The sequence below is a fragment of the Dermacentor andersoni genome, chromosome 6, assembly GCF_023375885.2.
Source record: "Dermacentor andersoni chromosome 6, qqDerAnde1_hic_scaffold, whole genome shotgun sequence".
Taxonomy (NCBI): Eukaryota; Metazoa; Arthropoda; class Arachnida; order Ixodida; family Ixodidae; genus Dermacentor; species Dermacentor andersoni.
The window spans coordinates 107,478,564-107,499,472 of NC_092819.1; the positions used below are offsets into that span (position 1 = coordinate 107,478,564).

At 46.3% G+C, this 20,909-nt stretch overlaps 1 protein-coding gene and 1 long non-coding RNA gene across 3 annotated transcripts in view; both read left to right on the forward strand.

Annotated features, from left to right (window-relative positions):
* LOC126522325 (glutathione S-transferase B-like) overlaps positions 1-20,909 on the forward strand; it is a 129,802-nt gene that overhangs the window by 9,661 nt on the left and 99,232 nt on the right. The gene's annotated exons all lie outside the window — the stretch shown is intronic.
* On the forward strand, positions 10,474-15,181 carry LOC140219000 (uncharacterized). The gene is made up of 3 exons (XR_011895253.1): positions 10,474-10,543; positions 12,144-12,272; positions 15,077-15,181. It is a non-coding gene; the product is annotated as an uncharacterized lncRNA (long non-coding RNA).

The following is a 20,909-nucleotide window of genomic DNA, read 5'->3' on the forward strand; positions in this document are numbered from 1 at the left end:
TATCTAGTTGCTTGATGGTAGGCACCTTAGATGTCGCATCTTGCAGAGCGTCGTGGATGGCTTAAAGTTCCATTACTAGAGCGCTGGCTTCCGTAGATAAATAGCGGTGGTGGCCGCTGATGAAATTATGCGTAGTACTCAGGAATGATGTCCTTCCGCCGTCTGGGAGAATGGCAGCATCCGTATAGACTTTGCAGGTGTTAACGCATGATGCATCGACGTTGTTGTGTTCGTCAATAATACCTGTTGTATCGCTGCGTCGTAACTTCGTTGGCTTATTAGTTGTGATGCTGGTGAATTCCCAGGGAGGCATTGGATAGGGCTGATTGCCAATCCGAGAGCCGCGGTGAAAATGAGCATGCAACGCAGCGACAGCCGGAATAAGTTGCTTTTTTATTTCACGTGCTTTTTCACGTTGCAAAATTAGCTCTGCAATGGTGTTGAGCTGGGCATGTTCCTGTAAGGTTGGTATCGGAGTGATGCGGGGCAGTGCTGTGATTGTGCGCATAGCATCGCCATTAATCGTCTCCAACTGTGCCAGCTGTGCCAAAGTCAGCCGTTGAAATTGTGCTTGATATAAAATTCGTGGCTGCAAGACTGCACGCACCAACCGTCGAGCTACGTCAGTACGAGCTCCAGCTGCTTTTGCTGCAATGCGACGAATAAGGTGAAGTGTTTTTGTCGAACTCTGTCTGGTTTTACGGAGCCAGTGTGACCACTGCCGGATTGGTGATTATCGAGACCCAGTATGCGGACCTCAGAAGCCTCAGGGATTGTCACTGCGCCGAGTCTAAATGTGAAGGGGTGCTGCGTGATTCTTGTGATTCTAGTGTATGAGGTTGGCGTTGGAACGATTAATTCAAGAGCAGCACATAACCAGTAGCACCTGCCCAGGTCTTTCGAGACCGAGCCACGAAAACGTTGAAATAGTTGTTACAAAAAACTGGGTTGAACTCATCAAGAATGCTGCGCATTAGCAGATGTATTTAAGGCTGTACCTGCGAACGTCCTGATGGGACTTAGCGTGGAGTCTGCCTACCTTTTGCCGCCAAGGTTCTGCGACCGACTTTCGAGCATCACGTTGTGCTTGAGCTCAAGGGCACTCCGTATTCCCGTCTAGTTTCTTACCTTGCCATACTTATGCGTATAACGACAGAAGAAGAATAAACTTTAAGTAAAGGAATGGCTTAGTGACTCAAGCAAGGGGATGGACAGTGTTAACCACGTGCGCAGCAGCTTTCGCCTTCATGGGTTACAGGAGTCTAACATGTGGCCGAACTTTACAGCGGGGCTGTATATGGCTAAGGCAAATCCGTTGTCCGCCAACAACCCGCGAATCCGTCGTCAGCGAGCAACCCGCGAGCTGACTCATTCTGCGCCCCTCGGCGCAACCGCGCGAACGCGCTCGTGTCACTGCTCACGCGTTCGTCGTCGTTATCTCCTTCCTCAGCTGGCTCCGCTGCCGCTCATCATTCCAACGTAGAATTTCATCTTTATTCTATCGTCGTAATGGAGAGGTCGCCCACCCGCAATATATGTTCTCGCTGGCGACTCTCAACGTCAGGTCGCTGCGTCTGCACACGACAGGCGTGGTCCACGACGCCCTGCTCCGACGCGTATCCCTCTTGTCTCTCAGAGACGTGGTCCGATTTCTTCGTTCTTGTCGACGGCTACACCGGCATCGCATGCGCCCGTCGAGTTTCCTCGTGAGCTCGCGGAGTTGCCATACACGTGAGGAACGACGTAGCCGCCTCCATGGGGCCGTACGACGTTTCGTCCACCACCTAAGAACTACAAAGCGCGGCGTTATGTGCCGGCGTGTGTGCCGTGAAGACCACTGACCGGATGGTTGTTGCCGCCGTGTACGTTAGACCTGCCTCTTCCAAGCACGACGCAGAGGACTTTATGAACGACCACTTTGGATGGCTCCTCCATCCGACCGATGACGATGAAACTCGAGTCCTCGTCGTTGGCGACTTCAACATGGACGTGTCGCGGCCAGATGGCAATTGGCTGCCCTGTTTACGCTTGAACGGTTCGGGCTACAGTGCTGCACTTATCCCAATGTGCCAACGACCACGAGGTGCTCGTGTTTGGACTTAACCTTCATCAAGAACCTGTCTATCGTCGTCACCGAATCCTTGGCCGTCTACCATATCAACCAGAAAGATATATTAACTTGCGTGAAATAATAAACAACACAAGAATATTTATGCACCTCTGTGCTGTACATTTTGATATACCATCTATTTAGCTGCGCTAGTCATCCACCTTCACAGAGTGGAATGGCTGTCGTATTTTTTTCATTGTGAAGAAGCCGCCCATATGGATGCCGAAAAGTATTGTTATTATTAGTGTTTGTGTTCGGCGTCCATTTTATCTTTGACTACGTATAATGACGACCTGACGAGTTCTCGTCACACTTCACGTCAGAATACAACAGATTGTCTGGTCGTTCGTCACTGGCGACGATGTGTCAAGACCTGGTTTGGCCTAGGTTATGGATATATATCTCTTACTCTCCACATTGCAGAGTCGTCGATGCCGATAAAAGTTTGCCATGCCGTCTGTTGGTTCTTTGTGTCACTATATTTAGAAATCATCATATTTGGTACTGGAAGTACACAAGATACGTGCAGTAACAGAATGTATAACCGGGCTAGTTGATTTACTTGCATCTTGAAACTGTAAAAGCGCACAAAGACGAGAAACGAAGAGAGTGGACTGGACGAAGCGCTTTCTCAAAAGCACTTTCCCTCAAAGTTGTGAGAAAGCGCTTCGTCCTGTCCACTCTCTTCGTTTCTTGTCCGCTTTTGCAGTTTCAAGATGCAAGACATATGAAAAATAAAGTTTTTTGACTGCATTGTATTTCATTTTTAAGGAAGCACAGAGACAGCTAGGACAGCATGAAATGGGGACAGTTCGCGAGGCAATATTTGCTACCTTATGTTTTCAAATGAAGTGCTTTTGCATGTGTCATGCGCCTGTGCGATTTTTCTTTCGCGGCAAGAGAATGTAGCTGCACTATTTATTTTCTTACATTAGCGCAAGCTCTTGGGCCAGTTGGTGCATGATAAACTTGAAAAAAGGGGGTACCAGTGAAACACAGAGGACGCGCACACAAGGAAAAGGCGTCAGATACGGACGGACGCTGGACTTTCAACTGTACTTTGTTGAAATTTACACTGCCGCAACATAGCCTTCGACGCATGCGCACTGTCAACTCCTCCCAAGAAACGTGCATAGGTAACACCTCGAAGATAAATTACCATGTGAAACATGGCTATGTGCGGCAGTGTAGATTTCAATAAAGTACAGTTGAAAGCCCAGCGTCCGGCCGTGTCTAACGCCTTTTCCTTGTGCGCGCGTCCTTTGTGTTTCGCTGGTACTCCCTTCTTTCAAGTTATTTGCTTAGTCGTACAAAAGATATGCACATAACTGCGACGTTATCTGACCACAGTCACAGGAAGACGCAAAGTGTGCTTTTATTGTTTGTTTTTTGTGTATATTCCATATCGTTTCTCGTGCCTCAACGGCGTTCGCTTATCGCCTGGAGACCGTCGCATACGGCTGTTGTTAAATGATTTTAGACGGCCCCTTAGTGTCACGGAGCTATTTAGAGAACAAACCGCAAACAGAAGTGATAAGTTTCCCACTGGCACTTAAGCTTTGCGGGAAGATAAAAACGCCGGAATTTCGCTCGTCGAGGGCTTTATCTCGCATAGACGTCCTTGCAGACGCGTGACACAGCTGGTGACGCTGATAAGAGGACATCGGGACGCGAACTTATGCGGGAGGATGTGACGCGGTCGCAGTCCGTGGAAGGAAAATCTTTGCAGTGGCGACAAAATTCTTAAACATCGCAAGGCAGGTGCTCAGTTGTTTCGAAGGTTAACTTTTCGGATAAATTTATGAATGTCGCAGCATTATAATACCCACTGGAAATTTCATTTTTTAAAATGCAGTGGCATGCTCAACGTGTGACGGTGAGAATTGGTGAATTTGTCTAGAGAGTTTGAGGTCACTGCGTTATTTAACTTCCATCGAGCACACGAGCTTCCCAACAGACACATCAAACACATTCAGTTGCTTGGACAGTTCATTTTTCGAACCTTGTTCCTTCAGCACAGCAGCGCGGTGTTGTACGTTCTAGACCACGGACTATCTAGTGATTCAAGTTGGTGGAGAAACGGTAAGACAGACAGACAGACAGACAGACAGACAGACAGACAGACAGACAGACAGACAGACGGACGGACGGACGGACGGACGGACAGACATGCACGTCCCTCTTCCCGCGTTCTTATTGCCATTGGCGATGTGCGAGACTACCGTTGGTTGCATAGTCATTCCTGCAGCGGGGGCAAGACGAACCCTTTTATCGCGCCGTATAGCCCAGCTTCATTTTACGCCGGCATGCTACGTCACAGGAGAGTTGCTCCGAAATCTATGCCTTGCAGTGCTGCGTGCGTAATCAGGAAAATTTAATAAATGATTTAAAGCCAATTATTTGAGTTTACTTGGCCGTTTTGAAGTGCTGAAACACAAAACTGAGCTTCGACAATTTTCTTCCATAGTGCAATATAAACGTGCGCCGTAGAGTTTGCAACTAAGAAGTTACTGTATGTAAACTTTTTAATTAGTGAAGCGATTGCTTCGATTTTTCTTTCAAATGATGTGCATCTGCCACGGCTTGTCACACGCTCGTCGTCAGCGCGAAGTCGTCGATGGGGTATACAAGCCAGTTGGTGCTTGCGTACTCAAGCGATCACAGTGAAGGAGTCAGAGTCGGGAGAAGGGAAAAAAATATTTGTCCACTGACAACGATACTCAAATAAAAAGAAAGGGCAAAGGAACACTAGTACACAGGCGCTTAATAGACATCAATGACGACAAGAAAAAAAATACAACGAGCAATTAACGGTTGATATTGTCACGTGGTAGTGACGTTAAAGAACACAGTAGCAGTACTGTGAAAGACAAAACTAGCTTTTATTGGGCGAACCTGTGCCCACAAAACAGGCTACACTTAAAGCACAACGATAGCGGCGAACACAGTCGGCGATCGTCGAAAATCTGATCAGCGAGGCAAGCGCGTCGGCTTTTATACAGCAGTCGTCGAATGTTCCAGACTAATCGTTCGGACCCGCGTGCCTTCCACAATGTTCTACACCATTCGCGTCACGCGATGAAATCAGATAACACAACGTTCGGCGACAACAGACAGCCGGGTAGAAGCATCGATAACTTTCCAGAAACTTCGGATACATGCAGGCGCGTCCCGCACTGTGCGATTACATTTATTAGGTGGCGAAACGTGGTCCCCCGATAAAGATAAGTACACGTGTCAATACCCCCCTCTTAAAAAAAGCATCGACCCGATGCTGCATACAATGAAAGCAATAAAGAAAAACACCCGTAACAAAGAAAACAAAAATACGGAAGTTCATCAGCGTCCGTAAAAGGGTTTCAGACGCACCACGTGGACCACTTCAGATCGTGTGCGGCGCCGTTGTGAATGCGAAATTCCGTCTGGCACGACCTCATAGTCCAGTGCGCCAATACGTCGGATGATCTTGTACGGTCCGAAATAGCGACGCAAAAGCTTCTCGCTCAGTCCTCGTCGGCGTATAGGGGTCCAAACCCAAACACGGTCACCGGGCTGGTACTCGACGAAGCGTCGTCGGAGGTTGTAGTGTCGGCTGTCGGTCCTCTGCTGGCTCTTGATCCGTAGGCGGGCGAGCTGTCGGGCTTCTTCGGCGCGCTGCAGATAGCTAGCGACGTCAACATTCTCTTCGTCAGTGACGTGGGGCAGCATGGCGTCGAGCGTCGTTGTCGGGTTCCTGCCGTAAACCAGCTTAAACGGCGTGATCTGTGTTGTTTCTTGCACTGCCGTGTTGTAAGCGAAGGTTACACACGGCAGGACTGCGTCCCACGTCTTGTGCTCGACGTCGACGTACATTGCTAGCATGTCGGTGAGGGTCTTGTTTAGGCGCTCCGTGAGACCATTCGTCTGCGGATGGTAGGCAGTTGTCCTCCTGTGGCTTGTCTGGCTATACTGCAGAATGGCCTGGGTGAGCTCTGCTGTAAAAGCCCTTCCTCAGTCGGTGATGAGGACTTCTGGAGCACCATGTCGCAGCAGGATGTTCTCGACGAAAAATTTCGCCACTTCGGCTGCGCTGCCTTTTGGTAGAGCTTTAGTTTCGGCAAAGCGGGTGAGATAGTCCGTCGCCACGACGATCCACTTATTCCCGGATGCTGACATTGGAAATGGCCCCAACAAATCCATCCCAATCTGCTGGAATGGTCGGCGAGGAGGTTCGATCGGCTGTAGTAATCCTGCTGGCCTTGTCGGTGGTGTCTTGCGTCGTTGACAGTCTCGGCATGTCTTGACGTAACGGGCGACGTCGGCGGTCAGACGCGGCCAGTAATACCTTTCCTGTATTCTCGACAGCGTCCGGGAGAACCCCAGGTGCCCAGCGGTTGGATCGTCGTGTAGGGCGTGCAGTATTTCTGGACGCAGCGCTGAGGGTACAACAAGAAGGTAGCTGGCGCGGACTGGTGAGAAGTTCTTCTTTACGAGCAGGTTGTTTTGTAGCGTGAACGAAGACAACCCGCGCTTAAATGCCCTAGGTACAACGTCGGTGTTCCCTTCCAAATACTCGACGAGGCCTTTTAGCTCCGGGTCTGCTTGTTGCTGTTTAGTGAAGTCTTCCGCGCTTATTATCCCAAGGAAGGCGTCGTCGTCCTCGTCGTCTTGCGGCGGGGGATCGATGGGGGCGCGTGATAAGCAGTCGGCGTCGGAGTGTTTTCTTCCGGACTTGTATATTACCGTGACGTCATATCCTTGTAGTCTGAGGCTCCACCGCGCCAGCCGTCCTGAAGGGTCCTTTAAGTTAGCTAGCCAACACAACGCGTGGTGGTCGCTGACGACTTTGAATGGCCTGCCATAAAGATAAGGGCGGAATTTAGCTGTAGCCCAAATGATGGCGAGGCATTCCTTTTCAGTCGTAGAATAATTGCTTTCCGCTTTTGACAGCGACCGGCTAGCATACGATATCACTCGTTCAAGTCCTTCTTTCCTCTGAACTAGGACGGCACCGAGGCCTAGGCTACTGGCGTCAGTGTGGATTTCGGTATCGGCGTCCTCGTCGAAGTGTGCAAGTACCGGCGGCGACTGCATGCGTCGTTTGAGTTCTTGAAATGCCTTGGCCTGCGGCGTTTCCCACTTGAACTCGACATCACATTTGGTTAGATGTGTTAGCGGCTCCGCGATGCGTGAAAAGTCCTTGACAAAGCGCCTATAGTAGGCACACATGCCAAGGAATCTGCGCACTGCCTTCTTGTCGGTTGGCTGCGGGAACTTTGCGATGGCAGCTGTCTTCTGTGGGTCGGGGCGTACTCCTGATTTGCTGATGACGTGGCCTAGAAACAAAAGCTCATCGTAAGCGAATCGGCACTTTTCCGGCTTCAGAGTGAGCCCTGATGACTTGATGGCCTCTAGTACTGTCGCAAGCCGCCTCAGGTGATCGTCGCAATTTCCGGCGAAGACGACGACGTCATCCAAGTAAACGAGACAGGTCTGCCACTTCAATCCTGCTAAAACCGTGTCCATCACGCGCTGGAACGTTGCAGGCGCCGAGCACAGTCCGAATGGCATAACCTTGAACTCGTAGAGGCCGTCTGGGGTGATGAAGGCCGTCTTTTCGCGATCTCTTCGTCGACTTCTATTTGCCAATAGCCAGACTTGAGGTCCATTGACGAGAAGTATTTAGCGTTGCAGAGCCGATCCAGTGCGTCGTCTATCCGTGGGAGGGCGTATACGTCCTTCTTCGTGATCTTGTTCAGACGACGATAATCGACGCAGAAACGCAGGGTTCCGTCCTTTTTTTTCACCAAGACTACAGGAGATGCCCACGGGCTTTTGGACGGCTGGATGATGTCGTCGCGCAGCATTTCGTCGACTTGGTGCCTTATAGCTTCGCGTTCTCGCGTCGAAACTCGGTATGGGCTCTGGCGGAGAGGTCGAGCGCCCTCTTCGGTTATTAGGGAGGTTTAGCTTGTCCGGAAAGCCGCCCCGTTAGCGTCGGGGCGTTTTACCGGGTGCGAACTGCGCATGCGCATGACTTTACCGGATACCGTATTGCATTACCGGATTGCCGGATCCCGGTACCGTCCGCTCCGACCCAGGTGGCCAGACCGCGTCTACACCGACGACCAAATAAGCCGAGGGAAGACAAGCCAAAAAAACAAAACAAAGAAGTACAAAATGGCTGCCCCTCCTGTCGTTCGGTCGCGCAGGCGATTCATGCCGAGCGACGATATTATTATATTACAAGAAGTGCTAACACATAACCCGTTCGATGATCCCACGATGTGGGTGAAGATCACCGAGAAACTTTGCGAACTCACGCAAGTGGTTCGCAATCTCCGCAGCGTGAGAGAACGGCTGGACCTCCTCCTGGCGCAGTTCTTGCGGGACGACATAAAAAACAGGAAAAAGTAAGTGTTCCAGACGTTTATTACTCGTCGATATCCTAAGCTAACACGTTTCGGCCAAATTTTCTAAATGCGCCTGTTTGCTTTTCTAGATCAGGGACGGAGGAAGATTACGAGGTGGTGCACAGGCTGCTACAGCAGGTAGCAGACCTGGCACGTGAGTGCAGCTACCGACCACCAAGATCAGCGGTGCGGAGCCACCGCGGCACTAATAAGGGTAGGCCTGTCTGCGCTGCTGCGAGCGCCGCAGGGGCAAAGCAGCGCCAGCCCAGCACCCGCAAGACAGCTGCCATGGAGTGCTTCACTGCCTCTTCTACTGATTGTGGTAGGAGACTTAATACTTCACTTTCTTTTATTCTTCTTGGGGGGGAGGGGGGGGTGACGTGCATGAGTTGAGATGTTAGCACTCAACTCGATTGCTAAATACAATGCTGCATGCCCTTGTGCCATACCATATGTATTGCTGTCATTATTCATTTCACACCTAAGATTGGTCGCTATGTGGCTTCCTGAAAGCTTGCATTCAAGTATGCATACCATGTTCATTTAATTCAGCCGTGTAGCTGCAGTTTTGAATCATGAGAGCCAAGTAATTACTGTAATTACCATAATCTAAATGCCTCAAGCCTGCAATTTTTATGGGACCGCGTTTTAAAATGTGTAAATTATGTAGAACTGTGCTGCTGCTTCCTCTTCAAAGTGCAGTTTTCTCCCACAAATTCTTTAGGCAAACATTTCACCACGCGCGCCTCCCTATGATTGAACTGTTGGAAACCAGTACAAGGAACCTGCCCTAAGTGTTAGCAAAGCTACTGGTTTTGTTTTAAATTTCATGAAATTTTATGCTCTTTTCTATCTGTAGGGGAGAACAGCGACGTGCACGTATTCGTACCAGAGCCAGAAGAGGAGCCTGACGACCCAGGCAGGTGGGCCTCAAGTGGATGGCCCGCATCGCCTGAGCCATGTTGTCGTATGTAAAAGTACCTTATTCTCAGTGAATATGATAAAAGCTCAGTAAAATAGTGCCGCTTGTACTCTATTCTTCAAGTAATCTGTTAACTGTTGTCTTGAGGAAGAGATTGTTAATGTGCTCATATTATAGGCGCCACTTCGTGGGTTTCCGCAGAACTCATTTACTCTATCAGTATCCTGGTGCTTTGAATTGTCAATTAATTCTTCCTCATCTTGTTTTCTGCTGGTTAGCTCAGTCGGTGGAGGAACTCTCCTGGAAAGGCATTAGTCCAAGATTCAATCCCAAGGCCAGGATGAATTTTCTTCGAACTGTGCAGCTTTCTTTAAAGAAAAAAAAAGGGGGGGGTTCCTAGTCGCTGTAGGCTACTTTCAGATGGATAACACAATTCTTTCCTTTCATGAAACTTCCCCCACATTGCTGATTTCCATAGAACAGTGCATTTGCTCATACTGTGTTCTGAGTTCGTTGGATAGCAGCATTTCTTGAAGCTAGTCTGGATAATCTCCAGACTGACTTTATGGCCTGCGCGTCGAAGGAACTCCATTAGCTCATGAATATTGTTAGTTTTTTCACGAATGTAGATTAAAATTTTTTGCAATGAGTATGAGGCAATAGGTCATTTTGCATACCATTCCAGAAAATAAAGGGTGACCTATATTGAAATAAGTACGGTAGTCCTGCATAAATGAGAAAATATTGCCAGACACTGCAATTATTAGCTGTCAGTCAGTAACATAGAACTGCTGATGTGAGTGGCAGATTTGGGACTTCTGGAATATCGGGGAACAATTTTTTTTAGACCCTTAAACATGCAGATAACATTAAAATGTTAAAACACTAAACAATAGAAACAAATAACATCGATTATATTCCTGAATCTATGGAAGCCACATAGAGAGTTTGATTGTACTCTGCAGATTTGTCAATGACCTGATTCATGTGCAAATCTTATACTCCATTTTTTTACACCTCAAGGGCAGCCGGCAAGTCCCAATGACTCCACACGCGAAAACCCCACACAGAGGTCACCAGTGGGCACAGGTGGTAATGACGCCCGTTTGCCATTGCAAGGTAACTATCTGATTCGTTTCACTCCCTCTTGCACCATAAATAAGGTATATACAGTATATATATACTGTATATACAACTGCTTGTATGTATATACAAGCAGTTGTGTATACAGACTCCCTAAGTGTCGTGAAAACCTTGTTGTCAATCTGTAAGCATAAAAATCCCGTACTTATTTAGCTCTATTCCGAGCTGTGTAAAGCTTATCTTGCTAACCATCATATCATTATATGCTGTGTACCCAGCCATAGGGGAATCAAGGGTAACGTTCTGGCGGACCAGATGGCCACACCAATTGCATCACATGCTGTTAATCCTACCGCTGCTGTCCCTGTCACAGATCCGAAGCCTTTCTTACGAAGGAAACTGCGAAACCACTTGCAATGCATGTGGAACATAGAAACAAATAATAAACTGCAGGTGATAAAGCCACAATTAGGTTCTTGGCCCTCTGCAACAAAAACACGGCGAACAGATTTCCTATTCTGTCATCTCAGAATAGGACACACATTTGGAACCCATAATTTTATACTTTCTAGAAATGAACCTTCAACCTGTTGTAAATGCTGGGAGAGGGTGACCGTCCTCCACATCTTACTTGAGTGTCGGGAAGCCGAAGCTGAGAGAAAGAAACATTTTCCTCTGGCATAGCGCTATTGTATCCCGCTTCACCTGGCTATGTTTCTTGGCAAAGAACCGCTTTTTAACGCCAAAGCAGTCCTCAGTTTCTTCAATGATGTTGTCCTACATGTTATTAGTCCCATACATTCGTAGCGCTCCCTCTCTTCAGAGGATGCTGCTGTGATAGCAGCATTGCATAACACATGCCTCCAGGACCTTGTGTCTCAAGGGCTCTGGTGAGGCCATAGTGCTGTGGCCAGTCTTTGATTCTGACATGCTTTGTATATCATCATTTTCGTAATGTACTTGAAGGCTGATAGTACACGTCGTTAGCCATCGCCATAATCTTACTACATGTAGATTTTACAGCCTTTAGAGTGACTATTTTTTAGGCCCCTTTACAGCCACATCACATCAACTTAATAGAATGTATCACTCCACTGCGAAATCACTAACACTGGCATGGCACTCTTTGGCCATACCTGGCCCTTGCGCCAATAAAAACCACACATTCATTCATTCATTCATTTCCCTCTGGCACCACAGACACGCTGTATACATTGTGGTACTAGCAGTGCAGCCAGTAATAGTAAGGCCAGTATTTTATGCTTCAATAATATAACTGATTGGATGCTGCCAACTGCCTAGTTAACACATTCCGAATGCTTTCTGTCAGCACTTGCATAAATAATAATCATCAAGTGAGGCCACATTTTTAATGATGGTAGTTTTTAAACACACTATTGGTGTATGTCATATACTGTCCCCTTGCCTATAAAAGTATTGTCACACCTATATGGTCATACTGTTTGTAGCATGTACAATTCAGCAAAGCTGCATCAGTCCAGTGAATACTGCATGTCTGAAATTCAAGTGAAAAGCCAATTTTCAGCACTGCTTTACTGCAGTTAGCGCCAGTACTGCCTGATGTTATAGAATTCCTAAATGCACACTCAGGCAATATTAAATTTTGCATTTTAAGAGCTTCCTGCAAATGCAATGGGCACCTGCCATGGGACCGTGCATGGCAACAGCAGCAGCAGCAACAGACCATTGCCACCTGCTGCCCCTGTACTAGCGACCCCTCGTGTACGAAGGACACCACTGAGAGGTAAATAACTTTCTTCACAAAGAACCTGGTGTCACAAGCGCTTGTCCGCCTTACTGACCAAGTCTGGCAGTAGGGTGCAGTGGAATGCAGTGGAGGGCTTCGTGTTACGCTCATGTATGTTTTGCGCACTGTTGTTACCACAGTCTTCGGTTCTGGTGGCCACGGCAAACTCATCAGTTGGATTGGCGCATAGCGTAGGCTCGTGAATTGCGCAGTTCGGCACTTGTTTGCAGATAGTTGCATATTCCGACCATGGTCGAGCTTGTGGTTCTGCAGTGTTACACCGGGTGCGAACTGCGTGGTGCTTTCTTTTGCTTTCATTGTAGCAAGTGTGAAGTGTTATTCATGTATGAGTGGACAATTCTGAAAATTAGTGCGAATGCATTGAGGATTGGGCCAGTTCCATGACATGACTGTTTGGTTTTCTGCATGCTGTGCAAGGAGCTGTCACTAAAAAATTGGGAAGGAGAGAAGGACCGAGCCATGCAGCAAGCAAGGAACATAGAATCATCACGTAGTTAACGTTTGCGACCTTAAGAGGAAGGTTTAGCTCAGGAGCTTCAATCTAAATCCACAGAAAATGAGATATCATTTTTATTAGCAACCATTGCACCGAATTTGATGAAATTTGTTGCATCTCAAAAAAAAAAAAGATTAAATCTAATGACTGTTGGTAGTAAATGCTTTATTTACGCTGTCAATTTTAAAAATAAAAATGGCTTAAAATCCAAAATTTTCTGAAAAGGTTACTGTCAAGTTTACAGCGATGTAGCACAGTAAGGAAAAATGATATAACTCTGTGAATTGCATCTAACTGTACATTTAAAGCGGACATAGTTGACATAGTATGCATGGTTCTGAAATAGACCACTAACATGTGAGTAGGACTTTCGCAATACTCTTATAAACAGTGTAGCAAATTCACGCACAATATAAGTTGATGTCGAATTTGTTTTGAATGCTGTAATGGGCGTAGCTTACAGAATTGCGCATCTGTTCTTGGTGCAGTGCTACAAAGTTGTAAACTTCGTGCTTTTATTTTTTTGCAAACTTACGAAGTTCTCGAAAAAAAAAATTCAGGCCTTAAATCATAGTTTCGCTTCCAACAGTCACTAGACTTTTTTTCTCTCAAGTGCAACAAATTTCATAAAAATTGGCCTAGTGGCCGATTGTAATACATGGTTTCAATAAGCGTTTTGCATTTCACGTTCTGCGACCACGCTAAAACTTCTACTTTACATTTTTGGGTGAGCTTAACAGTGGTTACTGGCCCAATGTGGCTTCTGATGCATTCAGAAAGGGGTGTTGTATTTAGCATGCGACACAAGGAGGGTGGTGGGGGTTTGTACACCCTGATCAGGCTGTTCTATTATTATTTTCGATACGGCCATTTATTTGTTTTTAATGGTACCTTCAACAATGTTGCACGTTGATCCCTTAACGAACTGTACACGAGGCATCAATGCATCTGTTGTGCAGGTGCCAGTATGTCGTGAATATGTGGCACGGGGTACCTGTCGGGCATTGTGACACTGTTCAGCGCTCGATAGTACCCGCGAAGACGCCAGTCACCGGATGATTGCTTAGGAACCATGTGAAGGGGAGATGCCCAAGGACTGGAAGATGGTTGGAGATACCCAACTCCAACATATGGTCGAATTCCTGTTGTGCCTCCACCAGTTTCTCGGGCGACAATCGACATAGTCGAGCATAAACCGGTGGTCCAGTAGTGGTGATGTGGTGAAATACGTCGTGTATTACTGGGGATCCCACTTGGCGCTGGTGTGTCTGGTCAGAAAATTGGCTCATTATGGAAGTGAAACGAAGAGGGCCTGCTGGCTTGATCAGCATAGGGCTGAGCAGCATATGTCTTGAAGGCTTGCCTTTTACATCGCTTTGTGACACAGGGTCCTGTATCTTCTGGTTATGCACGTCGACTAACATTCCGAAGTGGCGCAGAAAATCCGCCCTGAGAATGGCGAATTTCACGTCGGCTACTATGAAAATCCATTCTAGCGTTCTCTGCAGGCCCAGACAGACAGATTCGCGTTGCAGCAGTCAGTAACCTACTGGAGCAAAGCTTCTTTGAGCTGGGGATAAGCTCCGGTTCGCAACCGCTTTCTTGATGCTTGAAACTCATCGCTTTCGAAGGCTTGAAGAATCTGTTCATTTTCACGTACGTTCCCAACGTGCTCTGCTTCACGTTGTACTTGGTCATCATGTGCTGTTGCAATTCGCCGTTCTTCAAAGCCTGCAAAACTCCCTCCTTAGTCGCCAAGTTGGTGGATTCGTACTTCTCCCGCTTTGCCGGCGTTGCCATCACCGTAGCACAGGATGGTGGTGGCATGCAAAACATGGTTACAACTCCGCAAGAAGAGATGATGCCGACTCGACAACACAAGGAAAATGGCATCGAAGGCGCAGTGGAGCAAAGAAAGAAGAAACTGACATTCAGCGACGCTGCGCTGCTTTACCACACTTTCGTGTAGCGGCAACCGTCAGCATTTGTCTGAATTAAGCGGTGCGGGGCCGAATTCTGACAAATTAACGAAGGTTTGGGCCCATAGACTACCATGCACTTTGGCCAGGACCAATAGAGCCATCCGAATTACCCAAATTTCCAAATTAACGGGTGTCGCAATGATGAGCTTTTACTGTAGTGTCCCTGAGTACAAGACACACGTGTGTGTCCTTGTACTCAATGCTGCGTTTGTCGCCTTCAAAAAAGCACTGCTTGTGCTTCAAAGCATGAAGTTCAGAAATGCTTCATAACATTTCTTATGTTCCTTGTTTGATTTGTGCAGGCACACGAGGGCATAATGAAGCCACCCTGGCGTATCTGGAGGCCCGGTCAGACCAAGAAATGCAGATGCGCATGCTCGGTCATGAACTTGACCGGGAGAGACTGGCCCTCCAGATACGCCAGCACGATGACAAGATGCAGCTCCACATCCGCCAGCATGACAACAACGTGAGGCTGAGGGAACAGGAGCTTGAGCTGCGAAAAACTGAGCTGGCCGCACTTCTTGAGCAAAGGCGGAGCAGCCAAGTGTACCAGACTGCCCAGCTGGAGCTGATCAAAGCTTTAGCGGAAAAGCTCCAAAAATAGTGTTAATTGTACCTGATGCTCCAGTTTCTTGTTCAGTGCTCTTTTTTCTTTCTTTTCTTACTCTCAATTCACATGCATGACGCTCCCATTTCTTGTTCACTGCTCTTTTTCTTTCTTTTCTTAATCTCGGTACATACAGATCATGGTGCACTATTTTAAAACAATTAAATTAGGGGGTTTTACGTGCCAGAACCAATATTTGATAGTGAGGCACACCGTAGTGTGGGACTCCGGAAATTTGCACCACCTGGGATTTTTTAACGTGTACCTAAATTTAACTACACAGTGTTTTCACATTGAGCGCACTGTTTTAGCATGCTCTGATGGGATAGTGAAGGGTACACTACCTTGCACAAGTTGAGGTGTAGTATCTTTGCTGTGAAGTTTTTAAGCCATGGGAATGAATGCTCGAGTTTTGTGTTTAATTCATGTGTTCCTCATCAGCCACACTAATTCTGCTTATTTAGCGATAATTTATTGAGCTGCCATAAGTGTTCAATGTTTTGCTCACGCATAGAGGATGCCTTGTCTTCAGAATGCACGATGCCCCAATTTTTATTCAATATTTATTTTCTTTTTCTTTTGTAAGTCAGTTCGTACAGATCATGGTGCACTGCTTTAACTGGTTTAGTTTTAATAGAAATCGCTGATGCGCCACTTTGTCAGACACTTTTCCATATTCTAAGAAAATGGCATCAGTTTGTATGTTGGTGTCAAAGTTAACATGCAAATCATGAATGAAAATGGACAGTTGTGTCTCACATAAGAAACCCCTTTTGAAAGCCACGCTGGGATGAATGAAAAGTATTTTTATCGAGAATTGCCACGATATAAGAGTAAATGACGTGCTGAATGATTTTGCACGGGACACTTAATGACAATCACCACCATCAATCAGCCTATTTGATGTCCAATACAGGACAAAGGCTTCTTTCTGTGATCTCCAATGACCCCTGTCCTTGCCAATAGATTCCAGCTATCACCTGCGAATTTCTTTTCGTCACCCCACCTAGTCTTCTGCCGGCCTCGGCTGCGCTTTCTTTCTTTTGGTGCCCATTCTTTAACCCTAATGGTCCACTGATTACCTAACCAACTCATTATATGGCCTGCCCAGCTCCATTTTTTCTCTTAATGCCAATTAGAGTATTGGCTACCCGTTTGCTCTCTTCCTGTCTCTTAACGTTGCACCTAACATTCTTCTTTCCATAGCTCTTTGTGCGGTACCTAACTTGTTTTTGAGCTTCTTTGTCAGTCTCAAGTTTCTGCCTCATATGTCAGCACTGGCAGAATGCACTGATTGTACAACTTTCTTTTTAATGATAATCGTAAGCTTCCAGTCAGTATCTGACAATGTGTGCTGAATGCGCTCCAGCCCATTTTTATTCTTCTATGAATTTCCTTCTCATGATCAGTGTCCCCTGAGTAATTGACCTAGGTGACCATACTCCTTCACAGACTCGAGAGGCTGACTGGCGATCCTGAACTCTTGTTCCCTTGCCCAACTATTTATTATCATCTTTGTCTTCTGCATATTAATCTTCAGCCCCACTCTTATACTTTCTCTGTTGAGGTCCTAAATCATTTCTTATAACTCGTCCCCAGTGTTGCTGAACGGGACGTTATCTGCAAATCGAAGGTTGCCGAGATATTTACCATTGATCCTTGCTTCTAAGCCTTCCTACTTTAATAGCTTGAATACTTCTTCCAAGCACGCAGAAAATAGCAATGGAGAGATTGTGTCTCCTTGTGTGACCCCACTCTTTATAGGTATCTTCCTACTTGTGTAGGATAAGGTAGCTGTGGAATCTCGGTAGATGTTTTCCAAGATATTTACATAAGCGGTCTGTACTCCTTTATTACGTAATGCCTCTGCGACTGCTGGTATCTCTATGGGATCAAACGCCTTTTCTTAATCTATGAAAGCCATATAGAGAAGCTGATTGTGCTCTGCGGATTTAACCTGATTGATGACATGGATACGATCCAATGTAGAGTATCCTTTCATGGAACCTGCCTGTTCCCTTGGTTGACTGAAGTCCAGTGTTGCCCTTATTCAATTGGAGATTATCTTGGCGATTACAAAATACTGGAAGTAAGCTAATGGGCCTATAATTTGTCAATTCTTTAATGTCTTGTTTTGTGGATTAGTATAATATTGCCATTCCTCCAGTTCTCTGGGACCCTTGAAGTCCATAGACAGTCAGATAAAGGGCCGCTAGTTTTTCAAGCATTATGTCTCCTTTATCGTTGATTAAATCGACTGGTAGTCCATCTTCTGCCGCTTTTCCCCGTTTTATGTCTTGCAAAGGCCTTTTTAACTTCTAATGATATGGAGCAGTACTTTAGTGGGCAATCTTCTTTTGCCAGATTTGAAGATAGGATCGACCTACCGCACTTTCCAATCATTTGGCATGTGACCTACAGAGAGTGAATGATAAAAGAAAATACACAGATATGTAGTAATGGTATGTCTGGTGTCCTTTAACAGCTTGGAATAAATATCAATGGTGCTTGTCGATGAAGAAAGCTTAGTCTTATATAACAAAGATAAAATTCCATCATGAAATATTGTGATAGCAGGCATAGCAGACGGAATTCTAGCTGGTGGCGTAGGCAAATATGTGCTAAAAACGATGTTAAAGGCGTTATCACATTTGAGATTTCCAGTGGTTTCTCCGAATTCGTTAGAGTGACGTGATTCAATAGGGTTGACGACCTTCCAAAATTTCCTCAGTTTATCATTCAACAATTTTGTCAAATCGCAGTCGAAAACGTTGTGCTTAGCATTGCGCAGGGCAATCAGGCCGGAATTCTCAGCAGTATAATACCACTGCTACGCATTAGACGAGGCTCTCAGCTTAGCAGCACAAAACAAGCGCTGTTTTTCTGCCTTCTAATCTCTTTAGTGCCTTAGTGTACCATAGCTTTTGGTGGTTTTCATAGAAAATAGATTTGGGAATGAATTTGTTGGATGCTCACATGTTAAGGATGCTTAGTCTTCAGAATGCACGATGCCCCAATTTCTTGTTCAATTTTTTTTTCTGAGTCTCGATTCATACAGATCATGATGCACACTTTCAGAATGCACGGACAGGGCAGCAAAGTGTACACTACCTTGCACAGGTTGAGGTACAATATCATTGCTGTGATGTTTTCAAGCCACGAGAATCACGCCACATTTTATGTTTAATTCACGTGTTCCTCGTCAACCACGCTATTGTAATTCTGCTTATTTAAAGATTATTTATGAGTCATCGTTAGTGTTCAGTTCGTTGCTCACGTGTTGAGGATGCCTAGTCTTCGGAATGCACGATGCATCAATTTTTCATTCCCTGCTTATTTTCCCCCCCTCTTTTCGTAATCTCAGTTCACGCAGATCATGGTGCACTGCGTTAGAATGTTATGGCAGTTAAGTGCACAAAGTGTTGCACAGGTTGAAGTACAATATCTTTGCTGTGATATTTTTCAAGCCATGAGAATGAATAGTCACATTTTATGTTCAATTTTAGGTTTATCAACTGTTGTTCTGTTTATTTAGGAATTGTTTATTGTGCCGTGTGTTCAGTGCTTTGTCCATGCAAATCATGGTACAATTCTTTAGAAGGCAGGGCAGTGAAGTGTACACTGCATTGCAGTTTGAAGTGCAATATTTTCACTGTTAATTACATCTCTATTAAAATATTTGTCTGAGTATTCTTGTCCGTTGTCGTGCTGCCATGTTGCTAGGAGGCTTAGTTTTCATGATATGCGAAGTCCATCTCGTGTTCTCTGGTTTTTCCCTTTATTTTGAGTTTGTACAACTAAATGTAAAACACTAACTTGTAGTCCTTGCATGTCACAGATGTACTAACATGTGGGGCACGAACCAAGTAGCTCATTAGCGAAAGTCATGTTGGAATCAGTCGTTATATTTTCCTCTGCAGATTAACATGTTACTATGCAGCCTTCTCTATGTTAACACGCCTGTGAACCTTAATTCTAATCAATTTCTGTGGACACAATACAAGCAACATACGGCATTCAGAACTTTCTTGCTACTTTTGTGTTGCAGATTATGCATGTTTCAGTAACTTGCCGACATTCACTCACCTAAATTCAATTTATCTTTATTTTCATTAGAGACAAAGGTTTCTGGACTAAAAGCTGCTTTTTAGCAGCTTCACTAGGTCCAGAAACACAGGCAATGCACAACACAAACGTCCAAAGAAAAGCCACACAGTAAACAGAGTAACACAAAAAAACATAATACGCAAAGGGTCTCGTGCTATACATGCCGAAGTACATCATACACAAACAACAAAGAAAAAATTGTACATATTGTTACGGGGTTAAAAGCAGTCAGACGTATATTTACAGGATATTTACGATAATCGTAGCGGCTGACAAGATGGTAGACAGCGCGCGAACTCCAGAGCATCGTCTTCCGACCAAGCTGACATCTTCGTCAGCGTGTCACATGACCCCCGGCGGCGGAAGCACCGGCTCGGTGCTGGTTAGGAGGCGGGCGAGTGACACAACTTAAGACGCGCGACATGGAGCACGTCGGAGCGATGCTGAGCCATGGTTGGCTCAAGAGGGGTGATTTTGTACGTGTCATCAGTTAATTCACGCAAGACATGGTAAGGGCCAGAGTAGCGTGAAAGTAACTTCTCAGAGAGGCCAATGCGTCGCGACGGCGACCAAAGGAAAACCAGGGTGCCCGGTGTGTAATGGACGTCACGATGGCGGGCGTCATATAAGCGCCGCTGATTGTCCTGCGACTCCACAAGTCGACGTCGGGCAATATGGCGTGCTTCTTGAGCTTTGAGTATGGCTTCACGGGCGTACTCGGATGTGGAATTCAGGCTAGTAGGCAGAATGGTGTCGAAAGATAGCGTAGGGTTGCGGCCAAACAAGAGGAAGAATGGACAGAAGCCAGCGGTATCATGGCGAGACATATTATAGGCGAAGGTAACGAACGGCAGCGCAACGTCCCAGTCGCGATGGTCAGCGCAGACATACATGGACAGCATGTCAGTAAGGGTGCGATTAAGGTGCTCGGTTATACCGTTCGTTTGTGGATGGTAAGCAGTAGCAAGTTTGTGTTTAGTCGCGCACAAGTGCAGAATGTCGTTGACAACTTTAAAAAGAAGGTAGCGGCCGCGGTCAGTGAGGAGCTGTCGAGGGGCGCTGTGGTGAAGGACGACATTCTCTAGGAGAAAGTCGGTGACATCGGTTGCACAGCTTGTCGGAAGAGCCCGTGTGATTTCATATCGGGTGGCGTAGTCTGTTACTACAGCGATCCACTTGTTTCCCGAATCAGACGTAGGAACAGGGCCTACAAGATAAACACCTACACGGAAGAATGGTTCTGATGGTACGTCAAGTGGTTGAAGGCGACCAGCAGAGAGTGTGGTCGACTTTTTTTCGTCGTTGACAAAGGTCACACACAGCGACATAATGGCAGATGTCAAGGGTATAGACCAGGCCAATAGAAGCACCGATGAACGCGGTCATAGGTCCGTGACACGCCCAGGTGACCGGCAGTC